The sequence below is a fragment of the Triplophysa rosa genome, linkage group LG6 (assembly GCF_024868665.1).
Source record: "Triplophysa rosa linkage group LG6, Trosa_1v2, whole genome shotgun sequence".
In the NCBI taxonomy this organism is placed as follows: Eukaryota; Metazoa; Chordata; class Actinopteri; order Cypriniformes; family Nemacheilidae; genus Triplophysa; species Triplophysa rosa.
In genome coordinates, this window is record NC_079895.1 from 23,566,430 (window position 1) to 23,583,003 (window position 16,574).

A 16,574-nucleotide genomic window follows, 5' to 3' on the forward strand; every position below is an offset into this window, starting at 1 on the left:
GCAAGTGAATTAGAACCAGTTAACAACATTCTTCAAAATATCTTCTTTTGTGTTCTGCGGAAGAAAGAAAGTCACGCAGGTTTGATATGACAAGAGGATGAGTAAATAATGACAGAATTTTTATTTTTGGGTGAAGTATCACTTTAAGCACAAGTTTCCTTTTGCTCTCCATTTAATCTCATTGATCTCTCTATTGACTGTCTATAATGTCTGAGATCTCATCATTTCTTCTTCACTTTCAGTAGTGTTATTCGGATGATTTTGACTATATCTGAAAAAAAGACTTACAAATGTTAAAAAAGGGACAAAGGACTCTTGAGTACATTTTAGGTGGTTTGTTCCAAAAAGACCGAAACACATCCAAACCCAATTTTGTGTGTCGGTTAGAATTTCAGCACACCTCCCTCCCATGCCTCAATCCCCTCCCCCTCACCACGATCTCATGACCAGCAGAAGTCCTGTGTCACTGTTTAAGAGCAGCTGCTCTCTTTAAGCTAATGTAATCAGATTTTTGAAGTCTTTCTCTCTCCCTCTCTCTCCTCGTCTAGTCTACACAGCTCCGTTCTTCTAAACGTCCCAGTACCCTTCTGCCTTTGAGTCTACATTCAACAAGAACTCTCTCAAACACAATCCCGTTTTCTCGACACCGTCGTCTTCATTCATCACCGTAGCTCCTCCCTCTTTCTCTATCTGTCCGGCACTCTGATGCGGCTCGGGAGATCGGATGGGTTAATTGTGGAAGACTGCGTGAAGTGAGGGACTGTGTGTGAGAGATAAAAAAAGATCGGGGGAGTTACAGTGAGATCAGTTGAGAACGCGTTGAACAATGTAGAAGATTTTTGGATTATACAAACTGCCAAGAGAGAAGTGTTAAACTAATAGAGCTGAATCAGAGCTATGAGGTAAGTGAATTTGTTTATAACTTCTCTTGCAGTACTCAACTTTTCTTGTCTCATTTTTATCTTGTTGGTTGGAATCCTGTCATGTTTACAGTAAGCTGTAGAAACCCCCCATATATATTTGCATGGGCACTATAAGAGAAGAGATAGGAAAACTTCACAATGTTGATTGTTAAATTGACAATTGGTAAGACATTGGATCTACAACCTATTTTTGCTCTTGTTGCATTGCTTATGTGTTTGTCTTGTGTGAAATTTGTCCTGTTTGTGGGGTCCTCAGGTCACATGTAAGGAAAATAAATATGTTTATTGGTAAACTGAATTCACTGAATATGGCCAAAGCATTGTGATCCCCAAAGTTGTCTCTTAAAGGGACAGTTCACCCAAAAATGAAAAGTTTTGTCTATATTTATTCACCCTCATGTCCTGTAAAACCACGATATGACTATTTTTATGTGTAGAACACAAAATAAGTTTGAGAAATGTCTCAATGGATTTGTGTCCATACAATGAAAGATAATGTTGTTAGTTCACCCAAGAATGATTATTTTCCCATAAATTACTCACTCTCATGTCATTCGGAAAATATGACTTTCTTTCCTCTGCAGAACATAAAAGAAGATATTTTGAAAAAAGTTGGTAACCGAACTACGGCGGCACTTTTTACATCTATTCTATAGACACAAAACCAATGCCAGTGGTACAACAAGTCAATGATACCTCTGTTGTTCGGTTGCCAACATTCTTCAAAATATCTTCTGTCATACAGGTTCAAGTCATCCAGATTTGAAATGACAAGAGAGTGAGTAAATGATTTTCAGTTTTTCAGTTTTGGGTGACTATTCCTTTAAGGATATGTCTCTCTGGCAATTTCAGAAATGAGGCCACGTTTACACGATGAAAAACGGAAAAGTTTTTCCGTTGCGTTTTTGAAAAGCTTCACGTACACATGACAGCGTTATCAAAACGGTCTGCATTTACACGGATCCAGAAAAACGGATAAAAACGCTGTAGTATGCATGCCAGGCCAATGGATGACAATGTTGTTGTGTAAAGAAACAGGACGTGCCTTGACACATACACATGCACAGTTATAAGACAAAAGTGCTTTTTAATACAGTTAGTCGACGTATATGTGTGTTTAAAGTCTGGCGAATGTAAATAGTGTGTCTCCGCTGGTCTTGTGGGTGCAGCAAATCCACATTTTGCTGGGGAAACGTTAATACATAGTCGAGCAGCGAGAGCTCACAGTACGGGAAGCCGCTATTGTTTTAGCTATACTCTTGACTGAGCGCGTAATACGCATGCGCGTGACGTCATTGTTTTCTGAAAGTTCTGTCTTGCAGTTTACATGGAAACGAAAACGGTGGCGTTTTCAAAAATTTGCACTTTGAGAGCCGTTTTCAAAAGTTTGCGTTTTCAGTCCCCTAAAACGCCGTTTCTGTGTAAACGGACAGCTAAAACGCATATTTTTTTTTGCGTTTTCAGTTGAAAACGGTCTCGTGTAAACGGCCTCTCAGTGTCCAGCTGAGATGTTACACTAAAAAATGTTGGATTATTTAAACCCATCGTTGGGTCAAAAATGGACAAACCCAACTGTTGGGTTAAATCAACCCAGCATTTTGGGTTGAAACAACCCAGCATGCTAATTTATAACCCAAGGGTTGGGTTTGTCCACTTTTGACTCAATGCTGGAGTGAATTCAGTTGTTGAATGTGTGAATCTGTGACGGAACAGAATTAAGCACATAGACGAATGAAAACAAAAACACGCAGTGTGAATGTGGCTTATGAGTCTATAATTAAAGTTTTTGCATACAGCATTGTCAGGATATTAAAGTAACTGTGCGGAGGTGGTGGAAAAGCAATATAAAAGACTAATGGTGTGTACAGGTGTGTTTGAGAATTTAACTTTGTGACTTTGTGTCTTTAGATAAGCTTTCAGGGGGGATGAAGCAAATCCACCACATAACCTGATTTAGTTGTGCGTAACAGCTAATGTGACTGCTTTTTTTGGTTTCTCACTCTCTTTCCACATCATTATATGTGTGTTTTGTTGATGTGTTTGGGAAGGAGGGAACATCTCAGTGTATGATCCAATCAGCATCTTTCCCAAGGGAGAGAACCAATCATCCGTCTCTATTTGTATTTTCTTCCCTGCATTTATTTTCATTTCAGCTGTGAATAAAGGGCAATTTTTGACGCTCTGGCAGTCTAATTGAATTCTCTCCCTCCTCCTAAAAATGGTCTTGGGAAAAATATTTTTTATATGAGAAGACTGGTAGCAGCACATACAGTAAAAGGACACGATATGACCTTTCTAGAAATGTTGTCATGCATTGTTAAATGAGAGCTGAACTTCCTCTGAAAACTCAAGTGATGTCACTTCCTCTTCATATGTCACTTGATGACTTTTTTCACAACATTTGTGTGTGCAAGCATTACCTAAGCTTCGCCAAAAACACATAAAACCTTCGGATGCCTTCCTTCCTCCTCATCAGAATGTGCAGACAGCTGAGAGGAGTAACTGATGGATGACTATACATATAATGCTCGTTTCCAAACAGAATACTTGAGAGAAATGAGAAGCGGGTCTGACAGTTGAGCCTAATGTTGCTGAAGGAGAGAAATCTCCTGCTTAATTGCTCTGAATTAGTTCTCGGTATAGCGAAGATTTGGACTTTGGTTTCCTTATTGGAGTTTAAACTGATTGTGTGATCCCAAAATAATGTTTGAAATCCTGAGAATGCTTCAGGAGTTTGGCCCTTTTGTTACAATTTAGACGCAACACGCACACACACATGCACACAAAGATACATTCACAGACACATTGAAATAGGGCCCTGCTTTGGCTAATTTCTATTCCGGGGTTGCTGGGTTTGAGAATCTCAATTTACTGTGTTTCCTGTTGGGCTCTTGGTATTTTTCCAAATGCACAGATTCGTTTTAGTCTCTTACGCCCTTACAGTCAGGTGCTGATAGTGACTATGGGAAGTAGTAGAGCACAATTGTAAAGAAATTGCTTTTGGCAATGTCACCTCCGGGTCATGGCTTTTATATACTGTATATTCTTTAATGGAAGTATTTGTGTTGTTTTTAATTATAACTTGACTATTCACTTGCTGCTGGTATTGTTAACATAGTAACAGGTGGCTGTTTAGTGAGGCATCTTTTGACATTTTTGTTTTCTTATAGACGGTTTCATCAGACGGACACGCCTGGCCCAAAGTTAACTTCAGGTCGGGGTTTGGTTGTAATGTAACAATTTATTTTAGAATTAATTTATATTAATTGTATTCATTTCAATTAAACAAAGGTCAAATTAACTCTCACAGTGTATATATAATCCACACTTTGAGAGTGTGGATTATATATACACTGTGAGCGTTAATTTGACCTTTTTTAACACTGGCAATTTTACTGTGTACTCAACAGTTATTGATTCTTTTCGGAGGTCTACCAGAAGTTCAGTTTGGGCCACATGACGTTTGTTGCCACTGAAACTGTCTATACAAACTTCTTTAGCAGGAAGGAATGTTTTAGAGTGACATAATATAGCATAATATAGATATTATCTCTAAACGATGAGAGACCCTGGAGAATTTAGTCGAAGGAATAGTACAAAACAAGATGACATAAAAAACGTTTTCTTAGAGGTTTCTACGAGGTTCCAGATACACAGAAAAAAAATCAAATGACAAATCAAGATCATGAACTTATTTCAAATTAATTTTCTTTCATTCATATCAAAGTGAGATCCTATGATAAAGGAACCTAACTTTTTTCCATCTTTTTGGAGTGTGAGGTTAATATTTTTAAGAATATATAAGACATGCTGTACATGATGATCCATATAATAATATCATGCCTTTAAACATTCATTTTCTATATTCACAGTCCAAAGAAGTCAGTGAATCCATTTTATGAAGTAAAATGTTCTATAATTGCTACACAAAACTGAGGAGATGCCGTCTGGTTCACCTGTTCCTGGCAAGCAATAGGTGGCCTTGCTAACTGTTTCTCATTCCAGGCTATATTTAGTGTTGGCTGGGTAACGGTGTCAGAATCAACGTCAGGGTCCGTCAGGACATGCAGAGACAGGGTCACGTTAGTGTCAAGAGTGGGAATTTGTTACAGAGTATCAAGGTACTGTGCTTGTTGTGACAAGGAGACACTTTACAAAATGACCCATTTAGATTAAATTTATGACTCCTTTTAGAGAGACCTAGGAGTAACCTTGGTTTTAATAGCCATTTTGCAGCTTATTCCAGGCTACTTTACACATTTGTATAAGACATAACAATTGACCTATGGGATCAGAATTGTTGCAATATTCTTAATAAATAAACTATGATCCGCAAATAAATATAGAGAGTTTCACAAACATTTTTTAAATCCACATATGCACAAAAAGCGAACCATAAATATATGTTAGACGTTCCACAAAAAGAAATGGAATTCACAAATAAATACAATGAGATTTGCAAATAAAAAATATTTACAAATTTATTTCAATGGCATTTATTTGTAGATCACTTTCTGCACATTTGTGGATCGCTTTCTGCACATCTGTGGATCGCTTTCTGCACATTCGTGGATCGCTTTCTGTGCATTTGTGAATCGCTGCACGCATTTGTGGATCAGTGCACGCATTTGTGGATGGCTCTCTGTGCATTTGTGGATTTTGAAACATTTCTAACGTCAAAACGCGCACACAATCCACAAATAGGTGAACTCCGCCCACTATCTACGCAAGCCAATCGGGTAACTTCCGCTTTCGTTGTCCAATAGGGCACGTTCTAACTTCAGCCAATCACGTTTTGTTCTGCACTAAGATTCAGGGAGCTAACATGGCGGCTAGTGGCGGTCTAAAATGCGTGATATACTAAGAAATGTGAATGGCCTCTTCTTTATACTGCTCAGTAATGATTGTTTGTGTTTATATGCATTGTCCGTATGTTAGTAACAAACGACTGAAATGTTTATGACTTGATAACAGCGTGCACGGACTGGGGTGGACAATCCCGGTGACTGATTTGGTCTGCTGCAAGCCAGCCATTTTATTGTCTTTATGTACCAAAGTGATAAATTCCGATTTTGGCATTCGATAAAATATAATCTGTTTCCCCGATACTGCATGGGCAAGCAGCTAGTTCGCGCCGCACACTCAGCGTGGCGTGGAGTTTCAAGGTGCGCAGCGTTTGCATTGCAATGCGCACTGCAGCTGTCGGTGTAGGCTACTATTGGACAACGAAAGCGGAAGTTACCCGATTGGCTTGCGTAGATAGTGGGCGGAGTCCACCTATTTGTGGATTGTGTGCGCGTTTTGACGTTAGAAATGTTTCAAAATCCACAAATGCACAGAGAGCCATCCACAAATGCGTGCACTGATCCACAAATGCATGCAGCGATTCACAAATGCACAGAAAGCGATCCACAAATGTGCAGAAAGTGATCTACAAATAAATGCCATTGAAATAAATTTGTAAATATGTTTTATTTGCAAATCTCATTGTATTTATTTGTGAATTCCATTTCTTTTTGTGGAACATCTAATATATATTTATGGTTCGCTTTTTGTGCATATGTGGATTTAAAAAATGTTTGTGAAACTCTCTATATTTATTTGCGGATCATAGTTTATTTATTCAGAATATTGCAACAATTCTGATCCCATATTGACCAATCAGTTTGTTTTTCGTCAACATGCTTTTTAAGGAATTGTGGGTTTATTTTACAGAGATGATACCACAATAACAGATTGCTGAAGATAAAATACGAATGTACAAAAAGTCAGTTCACGAATGGCTGTACAGTTAACACCAAAAATAGAACATTTGCTTGCTTTGTAATCTAATTTCTACATTTTCATCCAAAAGTAATAAGCACTTAAATCACAGACAACTCAATATTAATGTAAATACAGCTTGCTGACAGTTTTATTGCTAATAAGTGCTTCAAACAAAACTTGAATTATCTACTAAACATCTGACCCGAATAGCCAAATTTAGAGGTAAAGAAGAAACCTTGTTTGTTTGTTTATGTTTAGTGGATTTAGGGATGATTTGCATGAAGATGTGTGAAATGTTATGAGTGCCAATGGGATTGCATGTGTGTCTGGAGGAGCACTGGGAGCAGCTGGCATGCTCTTGAGGCTTTGGAATGGTATGTCAGTATATGGGCAGGTGCGCAGAGCAGATTGGCAGACGTATCTTGCACCGATGATCACACACAGACTGTCCATGGAGTAGACAACCCACACACACACCCGCCCACGTACATACATGCGGATTTATATTTTGAACACAGAGAATGTGTTGAAACAATAAATGTCTGCGTTTGATTAAGCCTGGATACCCTAAACATCCTTTTCTAAAGGGATATTTCACCCAAAAATGAAAATTCTGTCATCCTTTTCTCACCTTCGAGTTGTTTCAAATCTGTATAAATGTATTTGTTCTGATGAACACAGAGAAAGATATTTGGAAGAATGCTTATAACCAGACAGATTTTTCCCCCATTGCCTACCATAGTATCTAAAAATTACTTAAAACACAAAAGAAGACATTTTGAAGAATGTAGGACAGCAAACAGTCTGGGGAACTTTTGACTACCATTGTATTTTTTCTTACTATGGTATATTTACTGTTATACACAAATAAAAAATCTAAATAAAAAAATGTGATATAGGATATGTATTGCTGCACTCCTGTTCTGTTCATGTAAGGCTGCACGGACAGGCGGAGAGTTTGCCCAGATCTTTGCTGTTATTAAAATATTTGACGATAGTGGTCCTGACAGAAAGTCTTCTGCACACAAAGGTGGGACCTTTAAAAATCTTAACGGAGCACTTTATTAAATTTCTTGAGCAAACCTTTTTGTCTGGGTTCCTTATTTCAGTCTTAAGTATTTTATTATTGTATTATAACAAGTTACACACTTAAGACCCCAGTGTTTCTCTAGAGTTTAGCAAATGTTAAAGACGGAAACAAGAAAAGAGAGATTCAGAAATATAGAATTCCAGAAAGACACGAAGAGGATAGCAGTGGAAATGTGCCAAAGATGGAATATGTGATGAGAGATAAACCACGAGAGTGAATGCTGAGAGAAAGTTCTAAGAGTGTTGTGGGTGAAAAAGAAAATATAAAGAAAAAAGAGACAAGTTTGTGTGTTCATGAATAACAGAATAAAGGGCCCTATCTGGTTGGATTAAAGGGGATCAGAAGGGGGATTTTGGAGACGTCTGTCTTCTTTATAGGTTCATTGGATGTTTTTCTCTGGCTTTCTCTGTGCTGCTTGACTGGACAGAAGCACTCAAGCCCATCATACACGGAGAGCTATGAAGATTCACTGAAAGAACAGATGGTTAGTGGGCACACAAATAGCATAATAATATTCACACATTGCTAAGCCTGACTTTCTTCATATTCCTCTAAAATTCTTTTGTTCTCCGTGTGAGTAACATGTTAGATGACACTCAGAGAATCAAACATTAAAGGGGTAGTTCACCCAAAAATAACATCATTATTAACTCATTATTATTAATGTTATTCCAAATCTGAATGCATTTTTTGGCAGTGGTAGTTTTTGTAGTCAAAAAAAAAATCATAAAAAAAATTAAGAAATAAAGGTTTGAAAGACTGCTTGGAATTCTGAGAAGAGTGTGTTAATCGGAGTACATTTCCAAAACTGGATATTTCCATCACTGCTCATTTGCATGGTTTTCACATCACTGGACCAACCAATCACGTCTCATGGAAAACACTAGGTTTTATTGAAAATGAACAATGTCCTGGTTGCTGTGGTTTGCTGTATCTAAGAGCGCTTAAGCTGAAATGTTTGTGTTCTTTAGCTACCTACAGAGCTTGTACAATGGTACTGTCCTATCCTACCCTAGGTTTTATCTTTTCATTACAACACTGACAGCAAGCCAATGTTCCTCCAGTCATATATCACAGCTATGGAGTCTAATGACACAAATGGGTTTTTGATAGGCGATGTGGTTGTGCATTTGACAGGTTACTAATGCGGCAAAACACACTTTCTGCATAATGTCTTTAATAACTGAGTTAGCAGAGCATTTTCATATGCCGTTGACCGGCTTCATTACTTATTAGGGTTGACACTTTTGCTGTGGCAAAATAAGAGGTGTCCCTTGCACAAAATATGAATCATTAGTTCTTGACCACAGATAACCTATTGGAAGGCTTTCTGGGACATTTTAAAATTAGTGTGTTTTGTTCGAGAATAACCTACGCCGTAATTTAAAAAATAATAATATTTACTGAAAATAAAATATACATAATTTTCATACATTTTATTTGACACCCGACATGTAAATTAGCAGTATGTATCTGTAATTTGACTTTTATACCGTATTTTACAATTTTTAGAAAATTTTGTAAAATAAGATATTTTTCAGTGTTCTCTGTTCTTTGATATTTTACGTAAGGGATAATGTACAGGCAGCCGGTTGTTATCGCAAAAATAAGCCCCGACAGTGTGATCAGGACCCGATGCGAAGCGAAGGGTCTTGTATCCCACTGAAGGGGCTTATCCCGCTTATTACACGGCTACTTGCCACATGAGAAAAAAACTGGACATAAAATGTGAATTTGAAATATTTTATTAGCTAATTTTTACCGAATGCAGACCTTCCGCGAGGAAAAGCCGTTTAGTTTCGGTTTTAGAGTAAGAAACGACGTTCAGACGTCACGAACAGGCAAACTGGTTTAATCATTTGTAAAAATAATGTCATATATGTTATTAAAATACATATTTATAATTAATTTTTGTGTAATATTAAACTGCCGGGAAGAAGGAGGCGGGAACCGGCGAACTTTGAACAACTTTTAATAAAATAAACAAACCACAAAACGAAAGTAAAGTGCCGACAGTTCCCTCACGGTCGACTGCTGGCCACACAAACATAATAAAACATAACATAAAATCCAGGCCTGGTTCTCTCTCGTCCTTCACTGTTGTCCTCCTTTTATGCTTCCGGAGCTCCTCCGTGAGAGATGCGAGACTGGCGCCCGTTATCACTCGCGTCACCGGCTTCGCGCCGTTCCCTCACGCCCTCGTCCCGCTCTGCTTGTCACAATGGTATAAAACTGACACTCATCATCCTGTGCACTTGAAGACTCAAGTTTGTGCTATGCACTTTTACTAACACTTGCTAAGTTTTTAGCCTGTTTGTAGGTACAATCCTGAAGTAGCTAAAAGTCACACAGACTTAGCAAAGCAAACGCTGACTCTTTACAACTCTTATCAAACAAATATGGAGAAAGAGCTTGATTTTTTGTAACAGTTTTGCACAGAATATGGAAACAAGACGGAAAGGCACAGAAAAGAAGGCCATCGTTAGAAAAACGTGGCAGCGACACATACCTGTGTGTTCTCCAAAAGGAGTCTTTTTAAAGCTTTTCAAAGCTTCTTTTCTGACAGACTCACGTGCACTTTCTCAGTTCATTGGTCGTTTACTCATCGCTTCTCACCTTCGTTTGGATGTATGACTAGTTCAAAGTAGTTTGATATTCATAATAGCACCTTTAGCTAGTTGAAGTGCGTCTCCAGAGTTCATTAGCAGAGCGTCGTGATGAACATGTGATGTAAGTTGGTTACTTTCTTGTTGCACATTAGTCAAAAAGCCACAGGCTCCTGTCTTATAAGATATACTTGAATTTTTTTTATTAGCTTTGCTGCAACTCAACTGAGGGTGTCAAAGTCTAATGTAAGTATTTATTTTTTGTCAGTTGATTGCCACTACTCTTTTAAAAAATGATTTTGACACTATTTGAAGTAAATTCTGAGTATCTTGTCCTTAGATGAGAACGTTCTTGCTTTTTCATTTCTCAGGATATTTTTAAAGAATTTCTCAATTATGTTTTATCTAAGTGTCAATTCAGTCTTCTTAAATTGGTTAGAAGAAATAAAAACAGAAATAAATGCGACAATTGTTAAAATACATTGAGTATGGAGATGTAAACTGAATGTACTTGTAGGATAATATAATCTGGATTTCCTTGAACTTGATGAGACATGTTTAAGTTCACATTGAAATCTTCAATGATACTGATTTTTAATTGCATATTTTTCAAGCAAATCTGATCTTAGTTTGACATTGTTGAGATTTCTTCTAAATGAAGACTTTTGAGCCTTTTTCTCAGGAGAAATACCTAAGACGCAGGAGACTGAGGTTTCCTTTTGCTCTCCATTCGATCTCATTGATGCCTAGAAGAAATAATAGTAATAAAAAAAATGATTTGTGAGTTTTCTTTCTAATGGGTTGAGCAAGAGTTTTAAAGTAACTTTTCTAAAACTGACTGCTTTTTTGCCACCCTCGGGATACACATTGATATCTATGCAAACATTGGTATATGTGGAAATATTCACACACCAACCATTGACGTCTTCGCCTAGGATGCTTTGGGTAAACATTTGCAAAACCTTGCATGCTTTCTGTCAAACCCTTCAGGAAAAGCACCATTAATATAATGATACATTGATACTCTATTGATACTCTGCTATAACACAGTGTTGATTAACCCAACACGCGCTCAAGTAGAAGTATCAAAAGAGTTTGAGCCCTGAACTGTTTCCTCCACTCCAGGGAATCATCCGAATAGGAGACATCATTCTCTCTGGTCTTAGAGAATGTGAGTCTCAAAGCTATGGATCGGCATCAATTCATAAATCATTTACATCTCTGAGCTTCAGCGCCTGCAATCCTACAATCCGTTGTTATTTGATGTCTTTTTTGAAGAGGGCTGCTCTACTGTGGGTTGGTTGTATATGACCTACTTTTGCTCTTTTATAATTTTTCTGCTGCATTTTGTAGTACTTCCGCCCCAAGCTTTGAAAAGCTTTAGCTTTCATATAAAACACTATTTTATTCCCACTGTGATAGATGGTCATCTGTTTCATAAACACTACTCTAGGAAGACATTATCTTAATTAATTAGATTTAGCCAAACTGATTTGGTAAATAAATATTCATTTATGCACTACTGAGAGATAGATTAGGTTGTATGAATGTGTTTCAGAGGAGCTGCACCGGACTTACAGTGGATTGATGGACACGATTTTTGTTTATTTGGCTGTATTTGAGGCATTGGCTGTACAATCAAGCTTTGCCACTAGCTTACTGGGATCTTCTTACAGTACACTTGCAAAACTGTCATGTCTGTATAGTGTCAGAGTTTCACAGTTTGCTCAGAGAAGCCGTGAGGGAATCCTTGCTGAGGGGAAATTGTACGCTTGTATATGAATTTGCTGACAGTAATATTACTGTACTTGTTACTTGCAAACAAGTGGCTTGAATGACACACACAAACACTCGGGTGATTATCTTAAGCTTATAGTGCTATTTGCTTGCTCACTGAAGTTCAGAATAGATGTGTAGATGGATCAGTCATACAACTGGGAGATATTACAACATTCAATAAGGTGGCTATTGATATAGAATTGTGTAATTAGATTTTTGATGTACTTTAATGATGTCATATGACTTAATTTTTTAAATTAAGATTTAATTGGTGATTTGAAATGTTCCATTGGTAAACATGAAAACTAGTTTAAATGTTCATTTTAGTTTGATATTTAGCAATATTGTTATGCGCTTTGTTGATGTATTATTTATTTGTTTATTTTTTATACTGCTGTTTAATTGTTTTGTTATTTTAGCTTAAAATGCCTCAACTTAAACTTTGTTCAGTTTATCGCTGAGGCAGTCTATTTCTTGGTTCATTCAAGTGTTTAAAATAATATTAAGGAGGTTAAAAGAGTGTCATTTTATGAGGGATTTTTATGGACATGAACTACATGCCACAAAGCATATAAATGCTTCCGTTTCGGTCATTAATTTTAGTGCCCTAATTGTATTTCCGTTTAGGGAATTGGTTATGTTTTTTGTTTAGCTCAAGCTTTTAAAATACTATTTTGGCCAATATTTTATTTGATTCAATGGAATAACTAATAGATTTAGTCAACTTTAATAACATCAACATCAATAACATAAAACACGGCTGCGGTATGACGTCAGACTCGAAACACCAAGGATTTAGTGAGAGCCAGAAGAAACATCCAAAAAAGATGAAAGAAAGACATGGCTTGTCAAGAGATCGAAATATAAATCCTACAGGCACCATTTCAGTCTCCGTTTTAAATCTTTTCTTCTGTCCCTACCACATTTTTCATAACATGCTGTCATTCACGCTTGCCTGCACTATATTCAGGTTTGCTGACAACCGAATAAAGAGATCTTATTGATTTTCTGTGTAATAAAGCAAACTGTAATTGTTGATGACACAGAAGGACATCACTTAGCTCTAAACGCACAGTTTTCTTATTTGTGCTGGGGCAGGGCTCATCTCTTTCCTTATAAAGTAGTCAATAGCGTTATTTTACACTCATGATCCGCTACATGTACTGGCCCAATAAAAACGTATTGTAATAGTTGCTTTAAATTAAGTCTTCTGGCAAATACCTAAATGTAGTGTAAATGAACATGCTATTGCAAGTCAATGGCAGCTGGTAATAAGGAAGGTCCAGTGTCATTCTATAAGGTATTTTTACAGATGAGAACATGCAACAAAAATACTGTCTTACGACCTCAATGACCTTGAACGTGACTTTGATCAAGGTTTCAACTACAGTAAATGCTTAACAGAGTAAATGTAGAGTAAATATAACAATGTCCTTAAAATTACATTTCATGCAGTGTGTAATGTTGCTGTGTGTGAATGTAAGCAGTTTGCCAAGTTGTAAAGCCGAAAGTGAACAAATAACAAAGTTATTGGCTTGGGAAAAAAGGAGTCGACTCTGAATCACGCGAACGAGTTGACTCGTCTGTGGTTTTAATTTCAGTTCCGGTTTGCGTCACTCCGTGCAATGCCTGTCTACGTTCCATTTGCAACACTGCACGCGGTAGACCAATCACAGCTGACTGGACCATCTGACCAATCAGATAAGAGTAGGTTGACAGAAAGGAGGGGATTAGACAGATGGACGAACAAATCATTTGAGAGTCAGTCAAGAAGTAAGGTAATAATAACAGCCTATTAATAGAAAACGAAAGTATTTTTACACCGTGTATGTACGTAAACTGGTTGTTGGACACTCCATTAACCAAAGTAGGACATTAAAAATCACAAAATATTTACTCTTTAATACAAGTGGCACATTCCACCACAACCTCCACATATTGCATAGTAGTATGAATTTCATAGTAGTAACATGCTTTATGAGGGTTACTAATAAGCAAAAAAAGTGTAGACACTTTCACTCTTAAAACACTCGAGCTTAGAACCCCCGCCAGTTTGGCTTTGGAGAAATAAAAGTAAAGTATATGAATTAGGAATTAGAATTACAAATCTATAAAATGTATGTAGAGATGTCATCTTTGATTATCTTGCGGAAAGGCATTGTTAGTGCTAATTGCATGAAGAACATCTTTACATGGAACGTTCAATTACTCTGTAAGTGCAATAATTACTGTTTTTTTACGCATCACACTTGACTAACACACAGCTGACACTTTGCTTAATGACCTTGGCTATTTTCACGTAACATAAGAACCATTATGTTTAATGCATTTCTGAACAAGGTCATTTCAATCCTCACGTTGTTATATGTATGATTAATTCAACCCTGTGTCCTTACAGAATCGATTTCCCTCATTCATATGAACAAGTAATAATGCTTCTAATTATTCAGACTGATGATGTTTGACAAATTGATAGTGATAGTGACCGTACCATTCCAGACTGTAATAAGGAGACTGCGGGAGGTGTTTCCAGATGAGTCTCTTATCTTTTGCAGACTTGAATGTCTGTATGATTAATATGGGATACAGTGTCTATATGAAGATGTAGACCCCCAAGGTCAGGCTAGAGACGAACACAGTGCACTATAATGAAAGGGGGGCAGTCCCATTAACAATTCATTACTGGAGACCATCGAAGGAGGTTGGGGGAGCTTAACAGGGGGCTGTCTCGGTGTATTTGTGTTTGACAGTAAGGACTGACCTAATCAACAAGGTGATCTGGGGTCACATAGTTCAGTACATTTGCGTGTGTGTGTGTGTGTATGTGTGTTTGATGTATGCAATGATGAGACTCGACTCTGCGGGGGGATCAGTGGGGGTCTTTATTAGTATTTTTACTATTACTGTGCCTCAGGGGGTTTATCCCTTGAAGGGGTAGTTCACCCAAAAATGAAAATTCTGGCATCGTTTACTCACACTAATGTAAATCCAAACTTGCATGGCTGTCTTTCTTCTGTGGAACATACAACACGTGGAAATGAAAATTTCTTTAATGAGGTGACACGCTCTTGCGTTTTACTGATTGAATGTGAACACAGCCCAAGTGTTAAATGAGAATCGTTGGGGGGGGTGGTTTACTGCACTCGCACCTTACGGGATGGAAGGGTGGGACAATCCCAGCGATATGAAAAGGGTTCACAAGGATACACTCCTGTGCGAGACAACGGTGTCACGGAATGGCAACACGAAAACCACGCTGGCCAGCGTTGCCATGGCAACGGCAAACTGATGAATGAACGACATCACGGCGACTGGGAGGTGAGAGAGTGTGAAATTGATTTGGTGGAGCAGCGCGGAGGCGTACACGGGCAGACACGTTTTTCCTCCATCTCCGTACCTTGCCTTCTCTTTTCCTCCTCTGTTCACCTTGCGCCGCTGGGTGGGATTCTGGTAGGACATCTTCTTCACTGTTTACTTGACTGTCTGATGTGCTTGTGCACGTGTTAGTTGGACCGCCGGTGTATTTTTTTCCGTTTTGGCAACATGAATATGGAAGAGTGAAGGAGTGCATGAGGAGAAAAGGGTGAGTGAGTGCATGAAAGAAAGCAGAGCTAGGAGACTGAAGTGCAGTTGGTTCTACTCTATATATACCATGTGTAAAGTGAGGGGTGGAATGTGTGTGAGATCAGGGTGAGGACTTTAGACCTGCTAACAAACACAAAATTGCCAATGGACTGTGCTGATGTCATATTACCATTCATGTCACCAATTACTAAAAGGTCATGGATATTAGTGGACATTGTTTTCGCGTGTATGGCGTGTACACTGTAGATATATATTCGAGCGTGTAAACACCATGTGCACGTTTTCTCGATACAGCGTTTCTGTGAAAGCCACTATTTTTCGACACGTTCTCTTTTTCAAGAGCCCAAAACGGAAAGGTCTGTCAGTATCACGTGGAGCTGTGGGAGGTGTGTGTGATGTGTCTGCGTTTTCTTTTAGTAGATCACATACCCTTCCCATAACGCATCACTATGTCGGGGGGAAAACACTCGCACGTCGCCGTTATAACGTGATGTTGATCATTCAACAGCTACCCGCTTGTGATTGATGACACGGACCGACCTCTGTGACCAAAGCAGGAGAGACAATCAGCAGGGGTGAAAGGTCACGGCTAAGCCAATCAGGATTGCACAATCTACTGTAGTCTTTCGCATACGTGTTTTGCTTATAAGCTTGCTAAACCAGTTATGTGAGACTAAAACCATACAGGATTTTGTATGTTGTGCAGTGTTCTGGTAACTCAGAGATATTGTTCGTGTGTCATCTGAAGGTTTTCGGATCGATCACTGTCTTTTGTTCAGATTTGCAGTCAAGGTGCATTTAAAATGCTGTGAGCATTCAAATTGA

At 38.1% G+C, this 16,574-nt stretch overlaps 1 protein-coding gene across 3 annotated transcripts in view; it reads left to right on the forward strand.

The window, feature by feature from the left end:
• The first annotated feature begins 621 nt into the window (after positions 1 to 621).
• myo16 (myosin XVI) overlaps positions 622 to 16,574 on the forward strand; it is a 184,927-nt gene continuing 168,974 nt past the window's right edge. The window contains exon 1 of one of the 3 annotated variants that reach the window (XM_057336149.1): positions 622 to 902. The gene's annotated coding sequence lies outside the window, so the exon portion shown is untranslated. Of the gene's footprint in view, positions 903 to 15,359; positions 15,615 to 15,650; positions 15,748 to 16,574 lie in introns of those variants that run through there. The other 2 variants (XM_057336150.1, XM_057336151.1) reach the window with 2 other exon arrangements.